The sequence below is a fragment of the Caretta caretta genome, chromosome 23, assembly GCF_965140235.1.
Source record: "Caretta caretta isolate rCarCar2 chromosome 23, rCarCar1.hap1, whole genome shotgun sequence".
Taxonomy (NCBI): Eukaryota; Metazoa; Chordata; order Testudines; family Cheloniidae; genus Caretta; species Caretta caretta.
In genome coordinates this window covers 5,436,992-5,449,882 of record NC_134228.1, presented here as the reverse complement: position 1 = coordinate 5,449,882, position 12,891 = coordinate 5,436,992, and the positions used below count along the sequence as shown (strand labels likewise).

The 12,891-nt window shown below is 47.5% G+C and overlaps 1 long non-coding RNA gene across 2 annotated transcripts in view; it reads left to right on the top strand.

The window, feature by feature from the left end:
• LOC142069864 (uncharacterized) overlaps window positions 1–9,234 on the top strand; it is a 29,163-nt gene extending 19,929 nt beyond the window's left edge. The window contains exons 4-5 of one of the 2 annotated variants that reach the window (XR_012665831.1): window positions 3,306–3,476; window positions 6,078–9,234. This is a non-coding gene — a long non-coding RNA (uncharacterized LOC142069864). The remainder of the gene's footprint in view (window positions 1–3,305; window positions 3,477–6,077) is intronic. The other variant, XR_012665830.1, reaches the window with a different exon arrangement.
• The last annotated feature ends 3,657 nt before the right edge of the window (window positions 9,235–12,891 follow it).

Below are 12,891 nucleotides of genomic sequence, written 5' to 3'. Positions count from 1 at the left end.
TTATATCCTTATCCCCTCTTAATGTTTACACGGTTCGTGTTTTCCTGTACCAGCCTCTTAGGAACCTCTTTACCTAGTTACTGGAGAACTCTGGGTGTTCCTGTATCATCCTTTTGGGCCAGGAATGTGCTTACTTGGTTAGTGTTACTATTCTGACCTTACTTCGGTTCACGCTGTTAGCTATGCCTAGTGCTCCGACAAGGCCGACAGGTCACTGGGTTAGCAGCTGTTACTCCTTTTTGACCTGAGCAGTTAGCCAAGATTCGGAGCCCTCGGGACAGAAAGTTTAAAAGGCAGATCCTGCAGGTCTGTTGTGCAAGGGTCAGAGAAGGAGACAGATGCCTCTTGCCTGCTGCTAAGCCCTACGCCCAAGAGTGAGCTCTGCAGTGCCGAGGACTCAGAGGAGCCGCTGGCCATGTACCCCGGAGAGACAGAGGAACCCATGAGACAGAGGTACACTGTGAAGGGGTAGTAGGAAGTAGCCCATGGACACCAGACAATAGTCTGGTTGTGTTGCCAGAATTCAGATCAGCATGTTTGGGTGGGATCCCCTCTGACCCAGTGGCGGGACAATCCACCACTGTTAGGGCCCTGGGCTGGGACCCGGTGGAGTAAGGAGGCCCAGGTCCCTCTACCCCCTGCGGCTGCCCCACCTCTGGGGTGGCTGCTTACCCACCCTAGACCAAGAGGCCAGCATTTATCCACTGTCTGCCTGAGCCAGGAAGTCAGACGAAAGACTGCTCACTGCTCTGCCCTGCCCAGAAGGCTGGACCCCTATAAAATGCGTGTTGCTGTGCCCTGCCATGGGGCCAGAGCCCTTTAGACTGCTTATTGCCCTGCCCTGCCCAGAGGATCAGACGCTGAGACTGCTAATTCCCCATTAAGGATTGCCTGTATCGATACGTGGTAGCAAGGGGGCGTGACCTCCTTCCCAAACTGACAGGGAGGGACGGCCACAGACCCCTACCGGTGGTAACCATATGGAATGTAAGGCATGCCTGTATAAAAGGAGAATGCAAGGAGGGGCCTCTTTGTATCGACCTGGGGGATGCCGTTATGTTGATGGAGCGGGTATCTTTCTGCGGGCACACACGTGAGCGTAACCTGCAGCCGTCGAGCCAGGGTGCTGATACCGTGTCTTGTTGGCCCATAAATCTGGCCGAGCCTTCACCGCTGAACAGAGCCTGGGGTGTTACTTTCTGCTTCGCCACGAGGCCTGCTGGATCAGCAAGCTGCAAGCTACAGTGGGGCAGTCAACACCAGAGCTCCAGGAATGCCAGAAGAGCAACCTGGGGAAGAGAGAACAACACGAGACACTATTAAGAGTGTGTCCCAGACACACACACACAACCATGGCCTGTCCCGCAGACCAAGGGGCTGTAGTGTTGCCAGAGCAGTACGGAGCACTGCTCTGGCACCTGCCATCCCGGATGGAGCAATGCTCCGCATGGAGATCACACTCAGATCTGGCCAGGCCGCCCTCTGCAATGCCAGGCGGCAGGGCAGGCGGGCCCCAGCAGAACATTCCCTTCAGGTCACGCACGAATGTGGTAACCACCTCACGTGGCTTTGAGCGCGGCCAGCAGCTGGGTCCTGCTTTGTCTGCCAGGCCCCCTCTCAGCGCCGGGGACTGGTGGGAAGCAGCGAGCCAGCCGGGAGGGGTAAGGAGCAGGGGAGGGGTAAGGAGCAGAGCAGGGGTAAGGGAGGCCAGGCACCCAGCTGGGACGGAGCCGGACAGCGCCTGGTCCCACTCCACCTGTTGGGCCTACGTTGACCACCCATTCCAAATTGGGTGGGACAGAGTTCGAATCCCGGCCCCGGGCTGAAGACTCCGGGACGGCATTTGTCTTGGATTCCCTGTGGTGCTGCTCCACCCCTGCCTGAGGCTCAGAGGCAGCACCAGCCTGTTCCTGGTGGTGGTGGTGGGGGCGGCTCCTGAGGTGGACCTTAGCCCCTCCTCACCATAAGGCCCCACCCGCCTGGTCCTCCTCTTCCCTGAGGCCCCGCTCCTGGCTGGGCCAGAAGCCGGAGCCAGGCCACGGTAAGAACCGCTCAGGGAGCCTGGGCCACTGTGGAGAGTCCTGGATCCTCCACTGTGCCCCGGGAGGGGGCAGAGACAAGGGTTGCAGGCTGCTCTCAGGCTCCTGGCCTCCCACCCAGGAAATTGGCTGCTGGGGAAGGCTGCGGACGCTCCCTGAGAGAAGGGAGTAGGGGTTTGGAGGCTGCAGAGACAGGTAGCCCACAGTTACTCCCTTAGGAGGCTGGCGAACCCCAGCGAGGGGAGGTGCCAGCTGGCAAGGAAAGGGCTCGGGGGAAGGCAGAACATTCTCGAAGGGACCAGACCTTGAGGGGGTCCCTGAGCTGGGACCCGGAATCGAGGGTGCGCCCAGGTTCCCCTACCAGCCACGGGGGGGGACGGACGACTGGTGGGCACTGCTGAAGGAAGACGCGTTGTTAGAGTTCCCTCCCCACTCTGAACTCTGGGGTACAGATGTGGGGACCTGCATGAAAGACCCCCTAAGCTTATTTCTACCAGCTTAGGTTAGAACTTCCCCAAGGCACAAATTCCTTCTTGTCCTTGGACGGTATCGCTGCCACCACCAAGTGAGTTAGACAAAGATGCAAGGAAAAGAACCACTAGGCGTTCCTGTTCCCCAAAATATTCCCCCCAAGCCCCTTCACCCCCTTTCCTGGGGAGGCTTGAGAATAATATCCTCACCAATTGGTAGCGGTGAGCACAGACCAAATCCCTGGGTTTTTAGGACACTAAAACCAATCAGATTCTTTAAAAAACCAGAACTTTATTATAAAGGAAAAAAAAGTAAAAGAAGCACCTCTGTAAAATCAGGATGGAAGGTAATTTTACAGGGTAATCAGATTCAAAACACAGAGGATTCCCCTCTAGGCAAAACTTTAAAGTTAGAAAAAACAGGTATAAACCTCCCTCTAAGCATAGGGAAAATTCACAAGCTAAAACAAAAGATACTCTAACGGATTTCCTTGCTATTACTTACTATTCCTGTAATTTAGATGTATCATTCAGTAGGAGCTAGATTACTTGCTTGGTCTCTCTCTTTGTCTCGGAGAGAACACACACTGAGCACAAAAACAAAACCTCCCCCCCCCCCCCCCCGAAAGTATCTTCTTTCCCCATTGGTCCTTCTGGTCAGGTGCCAACTAGGTAAATTGAATTCATTAACCCCTTACAGGTAAGGGGATTCTGTACCTCTGGCCAAGAGGGATTTTATATTACTGCATACATAAAGGTTGTTACCCGTCCCTTTATATTTATGACATGCATGTAGGGACCTGGCCGGGGGGCTGAGTCACGAAGAGGCAGCAGCAGCGTGTGGAGTGAGAGAAGGGGGCTGCAGACCCAGAGAGGCAGAGAGATGGTGTGTGCAGCCGCGGGATGCGGTGTCGACCTGGTGAGCCGTTCCCCCCCTGAATGGCCAGGAGGAGGCCCCAGCTAAGTGGTGAGTGGAGCACCCTGTCACCCTGGGGAACAAATATTTAATAATGGGCTCTTCAATCTGGCACAGACGGATCTAACACTGTGGTTTTCTGTGCAGCTCCCTATGTGTTACGTGGGCCGCATCCACACAATACACAATCTGCATGGCCCCGAGGATGTCACATGGGCCTCAGCTGTGTGCTGATTGGGCCACAGGTTGAGAACCACTGGTCTAACACAATTCAATGGCTGGGAGTTGAAGCTGGACAAATTCACACTAGAAATAAGGTGTAAATTAACATGGGAACAATTTACCGAGGGTTGTGGCAGAGTCTCCATCAGTGACAATGTTTAAATTGAGGTGGCCTGGGTTTCTAAAGGCTCTGCTCTAGGAATTACTGTGGGGCAGGTTTCCAGCCAGGGTTATCCAGGGGGGTCATGTGATCACAAGGGTCCCTTCTGGCCTTAGAATTTACTAATCCTTTTTCGATCCTGGTCTTGGATGCGCTGATTCTTATTGAAGCATACAAAGAACTGGAGTTGTCTGAATGCCTTTGGCTTTTTCAGGATGCTGTAATTGGAGCAAGGATGATTTAGCCCTAGGTTGAAGGAAAGTTTTCAAACTTACAACTCTTGAGTTAGAGTCCCATTCATTTCCTGGCGCACAGGAGACTCAAATACCTCTGTTGGGTCTCAGAGTAGCAGCCGTGTTAGTCTGTATCCACAAAAAGAAAAGGAGGACTTGTGGCACCTTGGAGACTAACAAATTTATTTGAGCTACAGGCGTGCATCCGATGAAGTGAGCTGTAGCTCACGAAAGCTTATGCTCAAATAATTTTGTTAGTCTCTAAGGTGCCACAAGTCCTCCTTTTCTTTCTGTTGGGTCAGTTATATTGTGAGGGAGGACAGGTGGCAGTACGGCTATTGGGAAGGGAAGTCTGACATCCCAGCTGGGCATTTCCAGGAACCTGCCTAGCTGAGGTCTTTCCAACAAATGATGTGAATGAAATCACATCATTTGGGGGGAGGGATAGCTCAGTGGTTTGAGCATTGGCCTGCTAAACCCAGGGTTGTGAGTTCAATCCTTGAGGGGGCCATTTGGGAACTGGGGCAAAAATTGGGGATTGGTCCTGCTTTGAGGAGGGGGTTGGACTAGATGACCTCCTGAGGTCCCTTCCAACCCTGATATTCTATGATTCTATGAAATCAGCTCACAGGCAGCTTGACCTCAGCTTTTCCCATCTGGCCCTGCCCACTCGTAAACTGCATTAGCTGAATTCAGATTCCCCTGCAGAATTGCTGGTCACTTTGTGCCACTCTTCCCCTACCCGCGGGAGTCCAGACTGGTTACGGAGGCCAGCTGTGGTGCACCACAGAGGTTGGAGTCAGTCCATCATGGTTTGGAAAAATGTCAGTGATGCAGAAATCACAGTTGGACACCCACATTTGTGTGTGTAGATTGGTTTATTACACTTACCAAAACATATGGAAAAGCTGACTGATCGAAGTGTCCACCTGCCGATGTGCACCGGCATATGCTGTATTTTGCAAATATTTGAATACATTTTCTTTAATTAGCCTTAGCAGTTTTTAAGCACTGAAAAGAAAAACACCAGACAGCCCAAGCAAAAGAAACAGGTACAAGATAAAATCAGAATCAGCCGCAATAAAGCCGTATTTTAGGGCCATTTCTAAAATACAGCCCAGAACCCTTGAAATTGCATAGCAGTGCAATGTCGGGTCAGTGTCTGCTTGGCAGATCTGCTGCATGTATAATGAATTTCAGCTGCTGGGCCTGTATCTTTTAGCAAGCAAGAGAAGCAGTTTTCTGTTCAAACCATGGCCCGGGAAGAGGAAATGGAGCTATGCAGTGGACATTTGGACTGAGATGAGAGAAGTCAAATGGGCAGCGCATGAGGGAGGCCCGGTTCTGATTTGTCTAAACCGCTGATTAAATAGGATACTTTGTTTGTTTTCAGTAATAATGTGTCCCTTAAGTCTCAATTAAACACTGCCCGCCTTTCAGCTAAGATCACAGGAAACAGTTCCATCACATGTCCGGCAGCTTTCTTGCTTTTGTTGGGTACTCCAGGCTTTTTTAATAGTCTGAGAAAATATTTTAATATTTCTTAACGAGCCAAAGCTTTTGAAAATTATATCAGCCGTTTCTAGAACTTTCCATTTGATCTCAATGAAAGCTCCCTGTGACACTCTGTCTCTCAGAGTAGCATCCTGGTTCCCTCATATTCACCACTTTCATATAGTGATGATATGCTTTGTACAATGCATGCCTAGTGGGGTATCCTTTTAAAAATCTTGATCTGTTGACCACTAATATCCTGTTGGATTGTGTGCAGGGCCAGATTAACTCTCCTGTGGGCCTGGGGCTATTAGATTTTGTGGGGACCCCCTGTGTACAAGTCTTTTTCTTAATTTAATAGAAAATTATCACAATTGGCATTGAGGCTATTAACGCTATACTAAACTTGCCTTTTAATGACCATAAAGCGGTTCTGTGGTTACATTTCAGTCTTAAAACATGTAGAATATTAGTTAAGTTCATTCAAAATAGCCTATTTCTTACCTAAAACAGCTGTTATATTAGTTTCTTTCTGGTCTTCAGGGCTGAGAAATCCTCAGTGATGTCTCTGAAATCCAGTTGATGAAGCAAATCATACTCTATTGACATCGGAGTCAGATTATTCAGTCTCATCTGATCCATACTTGACCTCAGCTTGTTTTTTATTAGCGCCAATTTTGAAAACGATCATTCCCCTCCAGCGTTCGTCCCTGGCAGCATCAAAAAAATCCGTAAGGCAATGTCAACATTTGGAAACACAGACTCCATTGTCTTCAAACCTGAAGTGGTGTCTTTGCCATTTTGTTTTCCTCGTTTTTTGTGAACACCCGAAATGGAACCGGGTCATCTGCAAAATCCTCTTGGAAGTCGGTCCTATGTTTGTTTTGTAGTTTAACAGCTGAATCATGTAGTTCTGATGCAGAAAGTAGATGAAGATTGTTCATAAATCCGAAGTAGCCGCATACGTCTTTGTATGCTTCATACCTGCGATGCAATTCTGCAACAAGGGTTAAGCATCCTGCAAAATAAATAACCCTCAAAAGACATGTGGGGAGATGATGTTTGTGTTTTTGTGTAGTTACATATGTATGAGTAGGGTCAGCAATGTAATCAACAGTCCCTGTCCATGCTGTATTCTGATCATTCAGAGGTCAAAAGAACAGCCTAGCATTTAAATGAATTGTAAACACAGGATATCTCGGTATTCATCTCTCTTTGAAATGTACTGTGAATGGTGGAGGAACAAGCAAATGGCCTTACATTAGTGCATATAGCTAAAGTACCGGTGATGGACCTCCTTCAAAGTCATCCTGATTACCTTTTGTTCCCCGAGGAAATCCCAACTTGTCAAAGACATGAAATTGTATAAAAGATCCTTGGGTCCTGATTCTGTCATCTCAGATCTGCTTAGGTTTCATCAGGGGAAGTTTGAGTCGCAAGACTGAGGTCCCAGTTATGCTGAATATGAGATTTGGACATTGGACTATGACCCATGAACTGAATTCTAAAGGAACTCTTTTCAACTACAAAGCTCACCATCTCTGCTATGAATCTGAACCTCAATGGACTGAACTCATGTCTATATGTATATTGATCTTTTAACCATACTCTTTCTCTCTTTTGTTTTTTAATAAATTTTAGTGTAGTTAATAAGAACTGGTTGTAGCATGTATTTGGGTAAGATCTGAAACATTCATTAACCTCAGAGGTAATGTGTCCGATCCTTCGGGATTGGTAGAACCTGTTCTTTTATATGATGAGATAAGATTTTCAGAAATCATCATAATTGATGTGGGTACCTGGATGGAGGCCTGAGGCTGGATCACTTTAAGGGAACTGTGTTGTTTGGACTTCTGAGTAACCAGTAAGGTAATAAAGAAGCTGTTTTATGCTAGTTTGGTAAATCTAAGTATTGGAATATCCACCAGCTTTTGGGGGTTTGACTGCCCCATTCTTTGCAGTTCACCCTAATTGAGTGACCACAGCTGGCCCCCACTGGGATCCCAGTCACAAAGTCAAGGTCAACAGCCTGCAGTGCTTGTTGCTTGAAATCTCTGCAGAACTGTGTTCCAGAGGTTGCAAAGAAAAGCAATTTCCAGCTTGTCCGTTTTCACAACCAGTGATGGAGCATCGTTGCGCATATTTGGTGTCTGATGTGCCTTGTCAGCTAGTTTTCGGAGAGATTCCTGAATATTTTCATAATTCAGCCATAGTGCTTTTGTAGTCTGGACATGTGCAGACCACCTTCTATCTGAAAGACCTTCCAGTGTCTCAGTTAGCTTCTTGTCATTTGGCTCTAATCCTGCGGTAACAATTTGCCAGCGAGTGGTTGATTTTGAGCAGAAATTAAAAAATGACTGAACAAAGGAAAAAACATGTTTGTCTCCAAGCAGCAGTTTACACTTGTAACCCCAACTAAATTGAGAGTGTGAGCTGCACAGGGTTCTCACTCTACTAAAGGGTTAATCTCCTGAATTCGTGATTGCAGACCGTTGTATGCCCCTGACATGTTACTAGCATTGTTATAACACTGACCTCTGCAATTTGCTATGTCAATGTCCATCTCCTGCAAAACTGTCAAAACTGAATTACAAAGCAATTCTCCAGTATGACTTCTTGTTGCGAAAAATTTAAGAAAACGCTCTTAAATCTGCCCCTCTTGCGACACAATGAACGTAAATTGATCTACGTGGGATATGTCAGGAGTGGAATCTACAATAATTGAAAAGTACTTTGCAATCTGCAACTGACTGTTTATTTCTGAAAGCTCCCTTTGTCCCATTAAAGTTATAAATTCCTCACAAATCGTGGAAGAAAGGCATGAAAGCCTTCCTTTACCAGCGTTCCCATATTTTTTAATATGTTCATTTAGAAAAGGATCAAAGTGACTCAATAATTCCAAGGTGCTCCAAGTAATTCCCGTTATTGGGGGATCCAACAGTTTCATTGTCTCCTCTGACAGAAAGCTCATGCTCCGCCAGAAACTTAACAACTGCAACAACCCATCTGAGGACCTCTTTCCAATAAGCAAGGTCAGTTTCAAACTGTTTTTTCAGTTCTGAGTCAATTTGCCCTTTGGCTTGTGTCTAAGAAATCCAGGTAAGCATTGCGTTTATGTGACAAATGTTGTGTTCAACAACACAAACTGCAGTGTGTTTCCAGTTGTCATAAATATAAAGGGAAGGGTAAACCCCTTTAAAATCCCTCCTGGCCAGAGGAAAAATCCTCTCACCTGTAAAGGGTTAAGAAGCTAAAGGTAACCTCGCTGGCACCTGACCAAAATGACCAATGAGGAGACAAGATACTTTCAAAAGCTGGGAGGAGGGAGAGAAACAAAGGGTCTGTGTGTTTGTTGGTATGCTGCTTTTGCCGGGGATAGACCAGGAATGGAGTCTTAGAACTTTAGTAAGTAATCTAGCTAGGTATGTGTTAGATTATGATTTCTTTAAATGGCTGAGAAAAGAATTGTGCTGAATAGAATGACTATTTCTGTCTGTGTGTCTTTTTTGTAACTTAAGGTTTTGCCTTGAGGGATTCTCTATGTTTTGAATCTAATTACCCTGTAAGGTATCTACCATCCTGATTTTACAGGGGTGATTCCTTTACTTCTATTTCTATTAAAAGTCTTCTTGTAAGAAAACTGAATGCTTTTTCATTGTTCTCAGATCCAAGGGTTTGCGTCTGTGGTCACCTATGCAAATTGGTGAGGACTTTTACCAAACCTTTCCCAGGAAGTGGGGTGCAAGGGTTGGGAGGATTTTGGGGGAAAAGACGTGTGCAAACTACATTTCCCAGTAAACCCAGTTAGAGTTTGGTGGTGGCAGTGGATATTCCAAGGACAAAGGATAAAATTAATTTGTACCTTGGGGAAGTTTTAACCTAAGCTGGTAAAAGTAAGCTTAGGAGTTTTCGTGCAGGTCCCCACATCTGTACCCTAGAGTTCAGAGTGGGGGAGGAACCTTGACACCAGTCATAAATGCCACAACCACTAAATGCTGTTGTAAGAGAGGCCGAATCTCCAAACAATCGACACACAAAACAAAAAACAGACCCTGTCGATGGAGACTAAAGAAGCCACTCCCAAGATACAGATTCTCCATTTTGAAGAGTACGTGTGAAATGGGTTTTCGATAAACACCTTTTCTGATGTTTATATTGTTTTCAGATGCTGAATTAATTAAGTAGCATGATTTGCGTGCGTTTCTTTTACTCCTTTCTCAAGATACACTGCACATGTCCTGGGGAAAATGCACATTCCTTCCATCGTGTAACTTTTATAACATTATATTAGCCATATCCATTTTTACATAAGGTGTAACTGTTTCTTTTGTGCTCAGACTTTTCAAGTACCTTTATCAAAGTGACAGTCTGATTTCTCAGAGCCACCTTAGGTTCCGTGTTCCTAACATTGCTTCTTTGTGCACCTCACCCCTGCTGCTGTTCTAGAGGTGTACTGTCTTTTATATCTTATTTTTTTACTACAGCTCTCATCTGCTATTTTGTTACAAAAAACAAACAAAAAGAATCCAGAATCTCTTCCTGTTCTCCTGATTTTGACTCCCCTGCTGCAGCCACGACTTTGGTCTTTATTTAAAAACATTTTAAATGTTGTAAAGCATTGAGTTACCCCTTAAGGGTTAAATGCCAAATCCCAAAGCCAAACAACACTAATTATCTGTGTCTAGCAAACAGGTCTGTCAGTTTTGCAACTTTGAATTAAAGAGTCAAATGGATTTTTAGTGGCATTATTCAAAACAAAACCAATTTATCTTAAACCTACAAAACAGGAGTTTTACAAACCAGGTGTGTTGGTTTAGGTCCTTAGAACCTCACATATTTACATGCACAGATAGCTACATACCCATTTTTCTTAACATCCCTTTGACACGGCTCTGTTTTTACATAGCTGTACATAGATTACATTCCCTTTATACATTTGAGGCAGTTAAGTCCCAGTAGAACCTCCTCATGTTCTTTTTAGCAAATTTGACTAAATTGTCCACAATCAAATGATTTCAATCAGATAGTCTCTTTGCCTGGATTATTTACAGACATTCCTGCATTTCCTTCCCATGGGCACAGGCTTTGTCCCACTAACCATTTAGCAAGGAGGGTGGACTCCTCAATTAGCCCCCACCCCTCCTGGTTCCTTTTCCTTCAGTCCCTTTTTCTCTTGTTGCTCTGGTGTGGTCATTCTGCCAAATAGGTGGGAAGGCTCAAACTTTTGCTATTGCTGGGTTTAGACTTTAGCAGTTTGGTTCATGGAACCTCTGTAAAATGGTTTAAACATTTTCTAATATGCCCAATCTCCTGTTGGGACTTAATAATAATCCTCACTCTTATTTGTCTTGTACCCCTTGGACCCTATGTGAGGGTAGAATGGAGGCACCATAGGCATCAACCTCTCCTGGCACCAGTGGGTGCTTGTGCCCCCCTGCCCCCAGCCCCCTTCCCCAAAGTCCCCTCAACTCCCCCCCCCCACCCCTATTGGACTCCTTCCCCAAATCCCCGTCCTGGCCCCGCCTCTTCCCCGCCTCCTCCCCTGAGTGCACCGCATTCCCGCTCCTCCCCCTCCCTCCCACAGCTTGTTATGTGTGCTCAGGGGAGGAGGCAGAGGTGAGCTGGGGCGGGGGGGCAGGGTGGGGAGCTGCCAGAGGGTGCAAAGCACCCACCAATTTTTCCCGTGGATGCTTCAGCCCCAGAGCACCCATGGAGTCGGCGCCTATGGGAGGTGCTAGGCTTCATTCTTTTGGGCTCGACCCTACTACGACCGAGGGTATACCACCTATAAATTATTCCCCAGAGACTGGGTCAGAGAGTGGAATACTAAACCCCTCTCCTTATTCGACCTTGCTACGACTGATGGTGTGTATACCTTTAAGACAATTCTTTTTCCTTGCCAAGTGAAGGGGAGTGTGGTGGGGTGGTGGGGTGGTGCCCCACCCCCAGGCCAGATTGGGCTACAACAGGCCAGAACGACTGCACTGAACAGCAGCCAATCAGTAAGGGCCTGTGGGGAAGCCAATCAGTGCTGAGCAGAGGGCTGCCAATCAGAGCCAGGCTAGGCCCTATATAAAGGCTGTCCAGAAGAAAAGTAGGGAGTCTCTCCCAGACTGTCAGAAGGGAAGGTCTGTCTCCTGAGCTAAGGAGACCATCACCTTGGACAGCGCAGCGCAGCGCAGTGCTGGGCAGGCTTGGGGGAGCAGAGGAGAGCTCCAGCCCGATACCTGTCAGACTGTGGGGCCTGACCAGAAGGGCCTAGAGGGTGCAAAGGAGTCAGAGGGGAAGTGACCCAGGGAGGACAGACAGATGAGGGGAGAGAAGGAGGGCGGAGAGGCTGCTGCTAGAGGGTCCCTGGGTTGGGACCCAGAGTAGCAGGTGGGCCTGGGTCTCCCCCTTCTCCCTTGTACTACACCTGGCTGAGGAGGAGTGTGGCTGGATACAGGCTGTAGCTGGCCCCTGTGACAAAGGGGCTAGGCTTTGATGCTGCAGTCGGCCACTAGGGCGGGTGTAGAGCAAAGACTGCTGATAATACCAAACCCCCGGAAGGGGTTGAGACCGGAGTAGTGTCTGGAGGGCAATGTCCTGAAGAGGATGCTGCCGAGCGGGGAGCAACGCTGGTCCCCAGAGCAGCAGAGCAAAGGACGGCTGGGACACCACTGACAGAAGGCGCCCCACAGAGGATGGAGCTAATTCCAGGTGGTACCAACAGGAGGCGCTGCGGTGGTGAGTCCCAGACCCCATCACAGGGAGCGAAAAATCCAATTCCCCTCCTTCTTTACTTTGTGCCAGCAATTCTACAACCAGGGGAGCGAGAAATCTAATTTCCTCCTCTCTTTACCTGGGCTTCTACAGCCGGGGATGTGCACACCTGAATGCTACAACCAGGGGAGCGAGAAATCTAATTTCCTCCTCTCTTTACCTGGGCTTCTACAGCCGGGGATGTGCACACCTGAATGCTCAATCAGTTTATACATAGACTCAGTTATCAGTTATATCATAGATCAAGCGCTTTTAGCAACATTTATCAATAACTGTCGTAGCTCGAGTCAATCTAATGGCCAGTTAGATTGGGAATGAGTGAGAAGCTGGGTTCTGCCGGTTGCAATCCGATGCTCCGAGGTTTTGCAGGACTGAACCCAGAGTTTCGTGGCAAAACACCCCATCTTTATAGTTGTAAATTCCCATTTGAGTCCATGCATTCTGTAATGTCATCCTGTAATCATTAGTCCTTAAGTGGTGTTAATCTTGGTGTTTTCTGCTCTTATCATTTGATGGTTATTGTCGGGCTTCCCATCGTTATTTCTTATTTGTTGTCTCGCCTTCGGGGGTGCCTGCCTCACCTCTGAGGTCGTCA